Genomic DNA, 12,888 nt, shown 5'->3' with positions numbered 1-12,888 from the left:
ATGGAAATTCAAAGTAAATTATCTCAATCATCAGAAGCTGTGAGCTGGATTTTGTGGATGCAACTCCCATTGCTGGCAACCAATTGTGACAATTTTGACAGTCAGGAGTACCCAAGGAAGAGGTACAGCTTCAACAAGATTTGCAGCAGTTGAGTTCTTGCTCATCATCACTATCACATGGTTCACATTACCAATGGGAAAGTGAACATTTCAGTCCTTTCCCCAATTACCCACAACACAGTATAAAGAGTTTGTGAGAGAACCGGTTTTTGAGAACAGGTTTTTGGTTTTTGAGGTTTACATTCTTGGATGTCTAGAGAACACCTGGGTGCACTTCCCTTTGTATGTCTCAGTTCTAAGGGGCTGCTGAGGAAGACACTCACTTTCTAGCCAAGATCTCTTTGTAGCTGAAAAAATCCCAAACAATAAAACATTCCCTACCCCATTCAAAAAAACCCCCACAACCTAATACAAAACAATGTCCCAAAACCCCCAAATTGAACACCAACCAAAACCCTAACTAAGCCACCCAGGTGACATTTCTCAAACAACCAAATTCTTATCCTCCCCTGAAAGTGGTGGTACTTTCAAAATATAAAAACCTAATCTGCCTGTACATAATTTGAAATTAGGAAACAAGAGAAGCCAAACTCTCAAGGCAGGTCTTAAATTGTTTTTTTTTCATCTCACACAAATAATAAATAATTAAGGTGAAATTTCCCATAAGTGCATAGATTAATGCTTACCAAATCTCTTTAATTATTACAGCAATTTGTGCACTAAAACCTAAGAATTTCAAACTGCTATATGTTTGCATATATTCATTATGCACATCACCATATGTCAGGCAGAATCTCTGAAGGTGAATCTCAAACAAGTGATTACCACTGAAGCAATATGATGGAGAATAAAGTAGACAAGTGATATATTTAGCTTCATCCTATCTTTGTCCCTAGAGGAAAGCATTCCCTCTAGTGTGGGAAGGGGAGGAGGGGGAAAAAGCCTAGAAAATTAAAACATGTTTTTCCCCAACACTAATGACCCATTTTAAACAGTCTTATGTAACTCAAAAATGAGATTATATTTGCGTTTTCATGGATTTAATTTCATATTTTCCAACCTGAATCATATCAGAAGGTTATTTACCTCTCTTGTCTACCTTCTGAACTTTCTCAGTTAAGAAATTCAGTCCTCTGCAGCTTTTCAAATACATTAAATAAAAAAAAAAGGGGGGGGAAATTTGGTGAGGTAATTCTGCACTTGTCTGAACTGTACAAGGTTTATACAATCTGAAGCTATGTAATTATGTTAAATACCTTCTACCTTCTGAAACTTTCACCAGTCCTGGAATTCCCCCACGTGTGCTCTTCAGTGTTCTCAAATATGCACGTTGAGCTTTTCCCCCTGCAGTGCTGGGAACACAAACCAGTTCTTAGAACACTTGGTTTAAACTGAACCACTGTCATTAAATAAAAAGCTTTTCCACAAACAAGGAGAAATGTGTTCCCTTTGGTAGCTATTCTCTAAAAAGGTCACATAAAATTTAGCAATCACAAATCTCTGCCACTCATAGTTGTATGGATGGAAGAGACAAAAAAATGTTCCTTCTAGCAGAAAATGTTGCTGCAGAATATCTTGCAGATGGACATTAATATAAATTGAAAACACTACCTATGTACAACAAAATATCCGCATATTTGTCAAACATTATCTGAATAACAGGGATAAGAGCTACAAGGCAGACTTCCAAGGTCCACTCAAAAACATTAGGGTATTATTTAGGTTTGTTCTCTTGTGTTTCAACAATACAAAAACATTATAAACCATAGAATGTAAACACCAAGGCTTCCTTTCTTCTCCCTCAAGCATTAAAAAATCTCTAGAAAATCCCTCCTAAATAGCCTCCTAAATCCAAATGATTTCCAGAATGAAAAAAGGAAATTCAATAAGCAATATTGTCCATCTCCAGAATGGTGACAGTGAAAAGCTCTGCGTTTTGATCTAACAAGGTTCTTCCTAGAGCCACATTTATATTAGTTAGGTAAATGTACAAGACATAAAATAAACCCACAGACATGAATACTCATCTATAAATATGTACCCAAAACCATCTATTTTCAGACAATCCATTTGAAAATTATTACAATCCAGCAGTGAATGTAAATGCACAAAGCTGCCAAAAAGATCACTTACAGCTCTGAGCAGAATGTAAATGATCTTGAAACAGTACTGTAGTACCAGCAGAGAGGAAAACAGAGACCACTTTACTGATACTACCACAGATGAATGGATTTCTTTACTGTTTAGTCAAACCTAATGAAGAGAAAAAGATAGGCAAAGACAGAGGAATAGATTTTCTAATAATATGAAAATACTCATTCCTTTCAACTCCCAGGGGAAATGTGCTGGCAAACACATCTTAAAAGTTGATACAAAAAGCCTTTCTCTTTTAAACTGTGTATCACTGGGCTACATTGATTTATCTTTGTAGCAGCCAGGATTTGACAGATAACCTGCAAATAACTATTTCAGGCATTATCTTATCGCATTTCAACATCCTGAGCTGTGTAAGCTACAACCACAAGGATCCAACACAGACCATGGTATCCTGTCAGCCCTACACCCAAATTCCTGTGGCTCAAGTGGGTAAATGTGTACCTGAGCCATCAGAGGCCACCAGGGGCTCTGACTGCAGGGGTGACACCAGAACACCCCAGCCCTCACTGCAGGAGTGGCTGGAAGGGCTCAAGGCCAGGCTGGATGGGGCTCTGAGCAAGCTGGTCTGGTGGAAGGTTCCTGCAAGAAGGTTGGAATGAGCTGAGCATTGAAATCCTTTTCAACACAAACCATTCTGTGATTTTATGATTAATTATGATTGTTTATTATTATTATTCTTATTTTATGATACCTATTATTAGGTGTGGTCTTAAAGAGAAGAGCAGTTCAAGCTACTAGCCTCACAAAAGAAAGAATAAATTTTTTCAGTAACATTTTCCTCTGTATTTCAGAGGAATATGATATTTCTTCCTTTTATCACTTAACAGTTTCCCACTTAGACTGTTATTTTAACAATGGGAAAACTCATATCTTACAGTTTGGACTCAACATATGACTTGAGGTTCAGGACTGAAAGAAGCAGCTTAATTATGACATGACAGTAGCTAGCATGGATTTACTGGACATTTCAGAAGATAGAATTTTAAAAGCTGTCTAAATTAAGATTTCCTTGCTGCCTTGCTCTGCTCAGCTTTCCTGCATTCTAACAGACCACTAAGACAATGTGAAGTTTCAAACTTAAATTTTCTCCATAATATTTTCATTTGTTTATCCTGACTAGCTCTCTTTGGGAGGTATAATGATAGCCTTAGATTAGATTCCTACACAAACATTTATAACAATCAAGCCAAATATGTTATTCCAATAATATATTGACTATATCAGCAAAACCATGGAAGATAACTCTGGTGCTAATAATCCCAAGAGAAAAAAATTCTGTAGATTAGAACAAATTACTGGACATTTATGGATTACCCAGTTTCAATGTGCTACTTCCATTTTCTGTGAATTCAAAACTTTTGCAACATGGGCAGTGAGTCAGACCTTCAGTAAAAACACCCTCAATCATTATGGACATCCTGAGGTAACTTGAAAAAGCCTCATCAGAAAACAAAAAAAAAGCAAACCAGGAAAGAGGAACTGTGAGGAAACTTTGTTGTCACAAAGAAAAAGATGAAGACCAACTGTCCTTGTGAAGGCTTGAAATCAATGCTTCAAATCATGTTTTCATAAATAGGTAATGAGCAACCCAACAGAAAGGCACAAGGTAAGCTAGAACCTATTATTAGATGATTATAACAAAGATTCAGCACAACTGCATATACAGCATTCAGAGACTTCATCAACTTTGACTTGTACAGAAAAAAAAAATTCTATTTAGGCGTGTCCAGTGGGTGGAGCAGGATGAGCGAGTTCTCTTTTAATCAATTCAAGAAGTCAAGGAGTTTGGCAAATAAGGACATTTCCTAACTTTTTAAATAAAAAATATTAGGTTTTAGAAACTGAAGACGAAATGATTGAAGTGAAATAGCAAAAGCCATTCAGAAGTCTGGATTAACATAGAAATCATGCTGTTTTTACAAGCAGAACAGGGGATACAGAAAGCCCTCCTCACACATAACAAAACCCACAACACCAAACCCAAATTATGCAATAGATTGAGAGATTATCGTGACATCCTAAATAAATTTCAATAAAAGAAATAAAGGCCTGAACACCATAGTAAACTGGACAATGGTTAGCACTGCTCTGAGGCACACACACAACACAAGTGAGAATATATTAGCAAAAGAAAAAGAAGTATGAAAATAATATTTGACAGATTTCTTTCTCTGTTTGTCAAATGCAAGGATGACAGAGCTGGTCACTAAAAAATAACAAATGAGAAGGTTTTAATCCTGCATTTTTGTGGTCTGGACAAACATCTTTATCCTGAGCAAAGCGCTTGATCCCCATAGTACAGGCAAGGTAGAGACTGTGAAGTTCCTACAGATATTTCTGCCAAACTACAATGCTGCATCAGCAGTCTCTTTAATTAAATGTCAAATTTTAGTTAAAGGATAAGGTGGGTGGCATACTTTAAAATATTCTGTAGCTTGTCAAAGGGCAAGAGTACACCTTCATTAAAAAACCCTTTTCATAATGCACACCAAAATCAATACTGTGAAATCTGAGTTGTACATCAGGAATTTATACAGTAAGGAGGCTTTTTTGTTTTTAAATTTGGATAAATAAACACAAAAATGTATATTGACTGTAGGCAATGGAGCTCAAGTTTTCCATGTCCACCATGGAAACAATATTCAAAGGTAGAACAGACTTGAGGTACAAACAACAGTCTGAATAGAGTCCAAGACAATTCTAACAAACCAGAGTACTAATGGGGGATGGGGAAGAAATCCTTTCTTTAGGTACAAAGGTTGAAGAAAAATTGTACTTCAAATGTAGGGGGAAAAAGAATCCCTGCTTCTTAAAATTTTTTTAAATCCCAAATAATGAGAAAACAGATTCTTCAGATCTCCATCTAACCCCCTTCTTAAGTCTAAAAAATGTAAAATTGATGTAGAACAGTTTTCCACACATAGTTAAACTACAATACTATTTTTCAAGTACAGCTTTTTTAAAATGAAATTTTTTCCTTTTATAAGGCTCACAGTTTTCTTTGCTCTAGAAGCGGCCACATCCATGCCAATATCTCAGTGTGTAAGAAAGTGTTCCCAGCCATGTTTAAGTGACTCAGAAGTGGCATTCTGTGACATTACACAGTGCCAAAGCTATGCATCCAGTACATATGGAAACTACGATGCCAGGAAATGAATCAAGGTACAAGGTCTTTAATGGAAACTGAACAGAAGCTAAACCTGGTACAAGTTTTTGCTCTGCATCAGCCAGTACAGCCCTCAAAGGAAAGTTTAAGTGTACGCTTGGGCCTCATCGTGCTGGTTTTAGTATACAGAGCCAGAGGTTTAAGCAGCATCAAGTCAAAAAGAGCTTAAGTAAACTGCAATGTGCCTTTTACAGAATTCACCCACTGTGGTTAAACTCTCCTGACATCACCGGAAAGCTCCAGCCCTTTCACCACAGACCTGCAGCAACACTGAATCCCTGCTGGTAACAAATCAGCAGTGCTGCAGCAACTGTTCCTTTGCAGGTTCAGGAGCCAGACGGGATCACCCACCCAAGGGGAATTCCAAACTTACACTGGGAAAGTCCAATTTCCACAGAACTTCATCACAGATGCAAGTATGCAGAAACGTGTGATGGAAACCAAGCCCTTGAGCGCCTTCCAGCCTGAAGCTCCTCCTTGCTCCCTCAAATATTCTCTAATTTACCTTGGGGAGAATTTTACTATGATAGGTCAGGTGAAAGTTACTGTAACCTTTTCCTCAAAGGAATCATAATAATCCCTTTAAGTTATCAATCCAGAGTCCAAGGGGAGTCACTTCAGACACTCAAAGACTTCACAAAGATTCACAACTGGGAACAAAACCTGATTCAATAAGCTGTCAGAGGCTTCAAACCACCAGGATGTAGATCCAGTAACAGGTCAAATCACTTTGTGGAACCAAGCACTGCTTCAACTTGGTTTCATTTCTCACATCATTAATACAGCCAGAAGTTTTTATTTTACTGATTATCCAATTTCGTGAACTTAGGAATGCTGAGCTGCTGAAAAAACTCAGGGAAAGTACTCCAACAAGACCCACAGCTTATTTATAAGGAGCACAGTTTGTCTTTCAAAAGAAGTTATCAAAAGAATTCTTTTTTTTAACTATTATTATTGATATTTTAAAAAAAAAACTCTACTGGTATTTAAGAAAATTTCTGTTAAAAGTAACAAGCGAATGTTTTATTTTAAGCTATAACCATAAACATATTTAAAGTATAACCATAAAATATGGCAACCTGATTACAAGCCCTTAAAATTAGATTAAGTATTCAAAACCGGTTAATTTAATGTGTAATAAAATAGCTGTTAGCTTCAGCAGAAAAGCCACTGGAAGCATTCTGCTCCTGCATGATTTTTTGCAGTCTAGTAAAAGAAAAGCAGCTGCATAACTGCAGAAAGAAAGAGATGTGAAGTGTAAACAGAATGATGCTGCATTTCACCATGCCCTTGGAGGATCAATAATCCTGAGAGAGAAACTGCATTTCACAAAAATAAATACAGGGAAGCAAACTGCTCATTTTTACAAGAACTTAGAAACCCAAAACAATGTGCTAAGGGACTGATTGGAGCAAGGCAGCTTTAATAATGGGGTCAAATATGCTGACACACCTAGGCTGAAGTCTGAGAGGTAAAGATTGAGAAATCATTTTTTTTACTTCTCTACAGCATGTTCCACACCTTTTTCCTATACTGTCAGATCAAACCTGTACAGGGAGAAGCAGAGACTAGGGGAAAGGAAATGAATTTGAATTCCTGATACAGAGATGTAGCAGTGCAGCATGAAACTTTCTTGTGTAACTTAGAGCTGGTGTTTTCACTCCTCTAAATCTAGAATATAGAAAATTAAGTCATTGCACAAACTGTACTTGAACAAGGCCTATCAAGAGAGACTCAGAAATTACTTAACAAGCAATTATATAAGCTTGTTAGGAGGTAGATTATCTCTTCAAGGATGTTTATTATGAATACTATACCAATTTTCAAATTCACTAAATGAAGGAGTTATGTATATTATGCAGACAAGGTTTATGTGTCTAATGAAATGTTTCAGACGGTGCATCTTCAATCAAAATACATTTTATGCTTCATTTTATAAAAAAGAAGGTCAAAACAGAAGAGAAAATAAAAGTTTAGTTACATGGGTCCTTAAATACTTGAAATTGTCTTCCAGGCATATCACATGCATTCTGCAGAGTTCAAAAACTGCATTGAAGCTGCATTGAACAGTAATAGTTCTCTGCAGAAAAGGATCAGAGAGAAAGGGTGAGGACAGAAAAAAAAGAGAGGTGAGGGATAAGACAGCATTTCAAACTCAAGAGAACTACTGCCCAAGGGAATATATGCTCATACAGAAGATTCTTATTAGAAAAACAGCAAAAACGTGTTAATCCACTCTGGTCACACATATTGCAGACAAGAGGACTATGACACAATGTGGCAGAATCCAAATGTCAGCATCTTCCAAAGATCAAAAACCATCCAGTTCTCACAACATAATCTTGGGCAGGAACGGTAATTCACTGCATTTTGTACCTTTTACAGCAATTTAGAATCACAAAATCTCTTTGGTTGGAAAAGGTACTTGAGAACATCGAGTCCAAGGGTCTGCATGTCTTTTGAACACCTCCAGGGATGCTGACTCAGCCCTGGGCATTCTGAAATCCTGAAAACCCTTTTGGTGAAGGAGTTTTACCTGTATGCAATCTCCTGCTCCATTAGCAGCTGTCTGAGAACGCCTTGCTAGCAGCTCAGGTTGAATAAAAAGCTGAACCAGTCACAGTGCACACAGGAAAGGAGGAACACAACCTCAACAGGCAATGGGAACAAGCAGCAATAACCTCATTACCTAACTCTAACAAGAGTGAAAAAAAGCTTTTAGCTTTAAAACTATTCTAGAGAAACATAACCACAAGGAATACATTTCATGTCAAAGATTATGTATAAAGAAATGTAACAAGCTACATGACCCATAAGCAACAACTAATTAAAGTAAAATCAAGTTCAGCCTGCTACTTGTAATCTAGGGAAATCCTTTTATCTAAAGGACAAGGTCAAAAGAGGTGGTTGATCACTTTCAAAGATTACAGGATTTTATCAGGCTATAAAAATCAGTAGGACAAATATCAGCAGGTTAGACAAATAATCAAGGTTAAACAGTTTGGAATGCCTGTGGGATATATGAAAAAATACAGTTGGCTAAGAGGAATAAGAGGTCCTTGTGAGACTCAAAGGGCCAGGATCACAGGATTCTTAACTCATACAAACCATAAATAATAAATCAAATGAATCACAGCATTGACTTAAGCTTTCCTCGAGAAAAGGACTTTGCTGTTTAGAGTACTGTAAGAGGGAATCCCTGTCCCCCAAAGCATTTCCTCTTGTACTTTCACTGCAGTGTCTCCCTAGTACACAAGCTGTCACACAGGTATGAAATCTCTCCAGCAGAAGTTTCTAAAAGAAAGAGCTGCATCATGGCCTGACTGCACGCACAGACCTTGGGCTTGAAGGATTGACCTGATTAGAGCAGCAAGACTTCTCCTTGTGGAAAGGCAAGAACAAAACCCCACAATTCATCTCAAGACAGCTGGACTATTCCAGCTTGAGTAAAAGAAGAAGGCTATCCACTCTGACAAAATCTGCACTGCCACAGAAAGGCACTGCCTCACACCTGGAGGCTGTGTCAGTGCTTGTGTTGCCAGTGCTTTGTCATTATGGTGGCTCCTCCTCAAACCACATCCACTTTAGAGAGGCTATTTCATTATCCAAAACCCTCCACTGAACTACTCTGAGTTTGTACAAAACTCTACTCACCCTCTCTGTAGCCATAATTTACAGTAAATTATCAACTCACAGGAACAAGGAAGAAATAGTAAAAAATAAAACAGGGTCAAAAGCAACAGAAATCTATCAAAACATGATCTGAGTGAGATTTATACCTCAGAGAAATTATACTTCATTACATTATAGGTCTGAGTTCTTCAAGAAATAAAAGTTAAATAGATAAGGAAACCTTCAAAATTTCAATATTCTATGCCAATAACAGAAGGTGTACAGATGAAAGAAAACAAGAGGATTTTGAGGGTGCAGGCATACAGAGGGTGGCAAATGCAAAATTCCACTCTTTCTTCTGAAGTATGGAAGGACAAGAGATTTGTTAGATTCTTGTATTCTGGGTTTGTGATTTGTTTATTTTTTTTGTTTTGTTTTGTTTATGTGGCATATGAAATACAGAGATGCACAAATACTAACTTTGCAAAAGTAGAGAGGAATAAAGAATGACCTTATTCCACTCCAAGCACTCCAAATTTTTTTTGAAATTGAAGATGCAGTAATAGCATAACTGCTTGATTCCTGAAAGAGTTTCCACTCATCAGATTCCCAGCTGATTAGCACTGTGTAGCATATTCATTTCCTCAGCAGATGCTTCCAATATTTTTCCCCAAGAATTGCTGCTGGAGTACTCTGGTTCCAAAACAGGCTAAGCAGAAGAATTCTGCAGATACTTTGGGGACAATGTGATAGAAGTGAAAATGCAATCAGAACCTGGCACTTTGATATTCATCAGTGTATTTATTTCCACATCTACTTAAGAGACTAAGCAAACACTAAGTCAAAAAATCTGTTGGCAAATAACCATGATGTTTGCCACTGGATCTCCCTTGGGACTGCTCTTCCTCAGAAAAAAAAAAAACCTGAACTAATTTTCCCATTCTTTCATAAAACACCAAGTCTCATCTTCTCACATGAACATTGCATGAAAACATGAACACTGCATTCACATAAGCCTTTAAAACACCCACCACATAGCTAATAAATTTAAATAAATCTATTAAAATTTTGGAGCCAAGATGAGGAATGAAACTGCACACTAAGCTATTTTATTCAACAGAAGCAAAAGCAGAGTGAACTTGTTAGATGACAGGAGCATACAATGCCAAAAACATAACCCAGCATACGAAATAAAAAAAAAGGAATAATTTCAGACTTGAAGGGACGGGAGTGGCGCTAATAAAATTCCACGTACTATCTGAAGCATAGAAATTAACAATACAAAGCTTTCTTTTACTTTTTTAAACAAGGGAACAGAAGGGAATCTGTTTGGAGGGAGAAGACTTAGAATAAAGACAATTGCTCACCAGTTTTAAGTCATTTTAAGAATTCAGAACGCTTCACTATTTTGCCAGGTTCTATTTCATGAAGCAGATTAAGGATTTTACATGATTTGCACCCAGTGTTGCTGGCTGCTTCCCAAGTTTTAGGCAGTCTAGTTTGGGGAGCTTAGACAACCTGATCTTCTTATATTCAGCATTCAGTCACTTTGTCTTTCAGCATCTTTTCAGTCCAGGCTGTATAAGCTGCCTTCCTCCGGGACAGCAAGATGGATTTATCACTCAGAAAAGAGGAAGCATATGTTCTTATTTAATCCTTATTCTGTTCGTACAAAATAAATCCATATTCTACATAAGAGCAACAGAAAACAGCCTGCATATGTTAAATCAGGAAGAATAGACATTTCTTTCAGTAAACATACTGCTCCACGGGCCATTTAAAGAGCAAACTACTCCCTACACCTCAGATAGGCAAAGAAGGGAAAGCTGAAGTGAAAGTACCTTGAATGCAATAAAACCACCAGAAAGAAAGGTGGAAGGCTTTTCCCCTATTGCTAGGCTTGGTACAAGCAGCAGTAATTATGTGAACCGTGGGTGCTGCAGCAAGCAGGGTTTCTCATGAACTACAGTCAGAGTCATTACACAGAGATCAAGAAGGCAAAAGGTAAATCATCCATTCAGACTAAATTGAACTTTGCGTCCCCAGGCAAAATGGTTTCAATAATATAGAAACCAAGAACTAACCAGTTTTTTGAAAGCTTTTTATGAAAGGGCAAAATTATGCTGGAAGAACTGAGATCACCTCATTGATTTGGGAGCAAAGACATAGCCCCAATCTGGAAGCAACTTTAAACGCTGTCCTCCCGAGGACAGAGATTAGCAGATGAGTGCCAGCGACTCCCTCCACCCTACTGGCATTTTACACACAAAGCTGTTTGCTGAGATAAAGCACTTGCACAGCACTAAGTCAAAATTCATTCCTGTATTTAGGATTATGAGTCATGCTATTGAAAAAGCCATCATACTATTTCATGGGGACCAGGCTACAGAGCTTTTTAGGCAAATAAGACTGAATAATAACACGAATCTCAAGAGTAAGCCTTCATTTAAAGTGTTCTATTCTTGCTGCAGTTATCAAGAGAGACTGATGTAACAAGACCTAAGTGCAAGAATCGAGAATTCATTTTCTCAGGTTTGCTGACCCCAAGGCCGGCAGGAAAAATATGCTCTCAAAAGATGAGACTGATACTGTAGCACAGCTGGGAAAGATGGAACCTACAGACTCTTGACAGTGGGGAAAGCCTGGACCAAGATTTACTTCCGCAAAACCGAGTGACACTTATTTTCCCCCTAAACGTGCTACAAAGTAACTTTGCATTAAACAGTTGCTGAAACTCAAGAAGAAACAATACAATACTTGTTCAATGTAGGTCCGCACGCCTATGCAATCACATCAGGTCAGCCTGATGCGATTTTGACACAGAAATCCCTGCGACCAAACCACAAGGTGATGTTGATGTGACAGAAACACTAAAGCTGGCAAATAAAAAGCACTGTTTTTTCCAATCCAAACCTCTGGCAAATTACAAAAAAAAAAAAAAAAAAAAAAAAAAAAAAAAAAGAGAGAAAAAGTAGTAGCTATGGCAGCCCAAGGCACGTTTGGCACCGAGATGACAGCTTTCAGGAAAACCTCTTTCTCAAATTCACTTCCTAGAGGTTTACAAAGCATTGGAGAGGGAACAAAACCACCAAACCGGGTGGAACCGAGAGCTTGTAAATGGCATCACAACGGGGAGATTTCAACAGACTCTCGCCCAACATCCATCCTCCCACCCGCGGCACCGCCGCCGCGCTCGGCGAACCCTCCCGGTGCGCCCGGGGCCGCCCCCCGCCCGCAGCCGCCGCCCGGCGCGCCCGGCCCGGGGCCCCGCGGCTCCCCCCGCCGCGGAAGGTCGTTCCGCAAGGTGACGGGGGCCGCCGGGCCGCGGCCAGCACGGGCCCCGCCGCTCCGGGGCGGCCGCTGGGCGCTGCCCCCATGCCCGCATCCCTCCCGCTCCGCGCCCGCCGCCGCGCCCGGGCAGGCGGGGGCGATGCCGCCGGGCGGGGGGGGGGGGTGTTGGTGTTAGCGTGCGGCCCCCCCCGCTCGGCGGCAGCGACCCCCGCGGCGGGGCCGGGCGCGGCGGCGGAGCCCCGGTGGCCCCGCAGCGCGGTGCCGCCTCACCTGTCCAGGCGGCGCGCAGGTACCCGCGCCGGGCGGAGCGCGGCGCAGCGCCCATGGCCGAGCGCGGGCGGAGGCGCGGCCGCGCCGCCGGGGGACGGGCCAGGCGGGGGCGGGCGGCGCCGGGGAGCGTCTGCAAAGTGCCGGCCGCGCACGGGGGCGCAGCGCAGCGCGGCGGGGCGGGGCGGGGCAGCGCGCGCGGCCGGAAGCGCCTGTGACAGGGCGAGGCGCAGCCAGGGAGCGTCTGCAAAGTGCGTGCCCGGGCGCCGAGCGCGCAGGGCGGCCCTGAGGGGAACCGCCCGGCCACGGCCATGGCCGCGGCCGTGGGCACGGGC

At 40.4% G+C, this 12,888-nt stretch overlaps 1 protein-coding gene across 4 annotated transcripts in view; it reads right to left on the bottom strand.

Annotated features, from left to right (window-relative positions):
* Positions 1–12,635, bottom strand: part of MGAT5 (alpha-1,6-mannosylglycoprotein 6-beta-N-acetylglucosaminyltransferase) — a 118,374-nt gene extending 105,739 nt beyond the window's left edge. For 2 of the 4 annotated variants that reach the window (XM_058028535.1, XM_058028540.1), the window contains exons 1-2: positions 12,557–12,635; positions 1,324–1,412 (exon numbers count right to left, since the gene is read on the bottom strand). The gene's annotated coding sequence lies outside the window, so the exon portion shown is untranslated. Of the gene's footprint in view, positions 1–1,316; positions 1,413–12,556 lie in introns of all 4 variants that reach the window. The other 2 variants (XM_058028534.1, XM_058028539.1) reach the window with 2 other exon arrangements.
* Positions 12,636–12,888: the final 253 nt, after the last annotated feature.

Source organism: Melospiza georgiana, chromosome 7, assembly GCF_028018845.1.
Source record: "Melospiza georgiana isolate bMelGeo1 chromosome 7, bMelGeo1.pri, whole genome shotgun sequence".
NCBI lineage: Eukaryota > Metazoa > Chordata > Aves > Passeriformes > Passerellidae > Melospiza > Melospiza georgiana.
This window is presented reverse-complemented; position numbering and strand designations above follow the sequence as displayed.